Genomic DNA, 3628 nt, shown 5'->3' with positions numbered 1-3628 from the left:
TTGGCTTGCCAGTTAGTATGGTGGCGCGACAGGGTGCATTTGGCCTTTAATGTATGGTGGCAAGTTTAGAGAAACTTGATTGGCCACGAAAGGGGGGCACCCAAGCATGGGCGTGGATACACTTCTGGCGAGAGTGTAGTGGCTTTAGAGCAACCCGATTCTTCGATGGGAAGTGGGGTCAGCAAGCATGGGCCCAGCCACAAATTATGTGAGCGTAGCGAGTTTAAAGCGACCTGATTGGTCGAGGGAAATAGGGCCGGATTAGGATGGGTTGTGTCCGATGGAAAGTGGCGGCAGCTGGCCTAAAGCATGGCCACGCCTCCCTTTGCTGCTGCGGCTCCCTGTTTTTCTGATTCTGGGTGAGGTTTTGTACTTGCCAATCCATGAGGATTAATTACCTAGTTTTCCTAGGCTTAATTTTGACAAGCAAGGTCTGGTATACTGTGTGAGGCGCGAAACCCTAACTTCTGCAAGTTAGTCAGGACAATTGATTGAATTCTATGTGTTGACACAGAGTTCTTTTAAGTTCATTTCTAGAGAGCAGCATGCCTTTCTGATTGAATACCTTATGCAAAGATCTTATCCTTGATATTTGGAGATTCGTGCTACTCTGCTGCGAGTGAACACAGATCGTCATGCTATATCAACATTAAGGATTCAGCCGGAGAACATAGCATAGAAGGCATTCAAAGGAACTTAAATATAGGCAAGGCGCCGAAATTTACAGGACATCTGGGATGGTTGCTACACTCGCCAGTCTGGATAAATTTCATGTATATATATTGAACGGCTCAATAAATATGTCGTTGGAGAGGTTAGCACTCACGGCACTGTTTCCTTGCAGAGTGACGTCACATCAGATGCAAGGTTTTACGATTTTAACCCTAAGCTAAAAACCACCATCAACAGTAAGAAGCTACATCGACAACATCATCCTTCCACTTGAGGTTAGTGATATTTGACTTGAACTGTTTCATTCCCTAACGTATCTTTCAAGTCGTGCATATTGAAAACAAAACTGCGAAGCATGAACAATCTAAATAGACATAGTATTAAGGAATACAATACGAGGTTTATTGCTTAACCATTAAAATTTGTAGATAAGACATCGACATAATCGTTTAAATGCTATTGGGATTATGTATGGGTATGAGGTGAGGATTTCATCTTAGGAAACAATGTTTTACATGTGTTTTAAGGAAGTAAGTTCATGAACTTTTTTTGTGAATCGAAAAGGAAATCGTCAGGCGTTATTGGGATTGTTATTCATTGCATATCTTATGAACGACAAATATGTGTGATTAGTATAACCGCTCATGACTTGTTTGTTTTCTTGGTAAAACTATTCACACAAGGCCTGACTTTTGTATTGGTATGACTTTTATAAGTGAAACCGATCTTAAGTAATCACCTGATGGTATGATCGATTTTGTGTGTTTGTAAGACCAACTCTGGGTAAAAGGGAACCGATCCTAGTAAGATGTGCAACACATCACAAAGGGGAATGTATCCTTGTATGAGGTGCAACAAGGTTTATAGCAGAAAGAGGAACCGATATTATGGACATGTACAACACGTTTTTAGGCAAAGGGAAACCGATCCTATGGATATGTGCAACGCATATAAGTTAGATACCATATATATGTGGGGAACCGATCCTAGTACCTAGTCAACCGAATTTTGTAAAGATAGGATGACTATACATAGTACTCACATGGAGGTAGAACCGAAACTTGTTTTGGTAGAACCGTTAAACCCATGAGTTGTGATTGATTGTTCTTGATCAATCACATAGTTCTTGAAAGTCATATGAACCAATTCTAAACTTGTTTGGAAGTGTGTCAAATCGGTTTCAAGGTAGTAAGTATGAAAGAGGACTTACAAAGTAAGGATGTGGAACACTTTGAACACGTGAAGTAATGCGTATCTTTTATTGTTCAAAGTTATTCCTTAACAACTAGAAGGAAGAAAATCCCAGGGTTGAAATTAAATAAGTTAAGAATCTTTTAATTAAGGTTTTTAATTTTATATATGGAAAATAAGAATTAATAATGTGCATTTACTAGTTAAAGATTTTTCAAGGAGATTTTCGGTCATTATTTTGGATAGAGCATTTCCAGGAATTATGAAAACCGAATTTGGAAATTATATTGCATATCTTGAGAATATTTTCGGTTTTGGAAATTCCTTGGTGTCCAAACTTCCTTGTCTATAAATACTTAAAGTTTGCATTTCTGGCAAACTAATCCTTCGTGACAACAAACTTCCTCAGTTGTGTTGTTATTGGTGAAGCCGCTAGAGGAGAGTAACCTAATTAGGAGAAATCTCTTACGGCGCTCAGTTTAAAGTCTTCTTTGGGATTGAGAAGATCTATTAGTACCGTTGGTGGGAAACAAGATAATTGCGGTTTATATTTTGTTTTCGATTGATTTGATTGACCAATGGTGGTTGAACTTTTTATTGCACCTAGTTTATTTATACTTGAGAATATTCTCTTCTGATATAAGATTCACTCAAACTAGTTCGAAGTTTTGAAAAGGATCTTTAGACTGTTGTTAGTGCTAAAGACGATCTTGTGATAATCCATTGTTAACAGACTCCGTTCTGTGGGTGATTGATCACAAGAGATTCAAGTAGTTGTGTGCAGGTGTTTATTGAAATTTAAGAAGATTTGAAGACAAAGAAGAGATAAAAGATTTCTGACTTGGGTTTATAATATTTGGTGTGCACAATACTTGTTTCGGTAAAAAGAAGATCCAACTATAATCGGTTTATCCTTGTGGTAGATTTGATTGATTAGTTGTGTAGATCGGCATCAATACAATTCTTTGTGATTAAAAGTATTGATGGCAAAATTTTAACGATTACTTTGGTAATTGAACATAAGATAGATCTAAGGACCTGGCGAAGGAATTGAAAAAGCGTGGGTCTAACAACACCACCCAATATTTCGCTTAAAAATATGTATGGACAAACTCGAATATACTTTTAAGAGAATCAACAAGACTCAATCAATTAAAAGTATATCAACGAGTTTATATCTCTCTCTTGATCTGATTTACTCAAGCAGCAACTGCGAGTTCTAATCAAATGCAAGGAATAACTTGGATGGTACCAAAGACCAATATCCAAGGATCAATCAATGACAATCAACAACCAAAGGTTGGATTACTCTAATTGATCACGCACGACCTGTATTATTTCAATTATAAAGATAAAACAATATAATGCGGAAATTGAAATAACATAGACACCAGAAATTTTGTTAACGAGGAAACCGCAAATGTAGAAAAACCTCGGGACCTAGTCCAGATTGAACACACACTGTATTAAGCCTCTATAGACACTAGCCTACTCCAAGCTAACTTCAGACTGGACTGTAGTTGAACCCCAATCAATCTCCCACTGATCCAAGGTACAATTATGATCCTACGTCTCTGATCCCATCAGGATACTGCGCACTTATTTCCCTTAGCTGATCTCACCCACAACTAAGAGTTGCTACGACCCAAAATCACAGGCTTTGACAATAAAAAAATCTATCTCACACAGACAAGTCTATCAAAGGATCAATCTGTCTCCCACAGATAAACCCTAAAGGTTTTGTTCCGTCTTTTGATAATAATCA

Source organism: Papaver somniferum, chromosome 11 (genome assembly GCF_003573695.1).
Source record: "Papaver somniferum cultivar HN1 chromosome 11, ASM357369v1, whole genome shotgun sequence".
Lineage (NCBI taxonomy): Eukaryota > Viridiplantae > Streptophyta > Magnoliopsida > Ranunculales > Papaveraceae > Papaver > Papaver somniferum.
The sequence above is the reverse complement of the archived record's forward strand: the minus strand, read 5'-3'. Positions refer to the sequence as shown.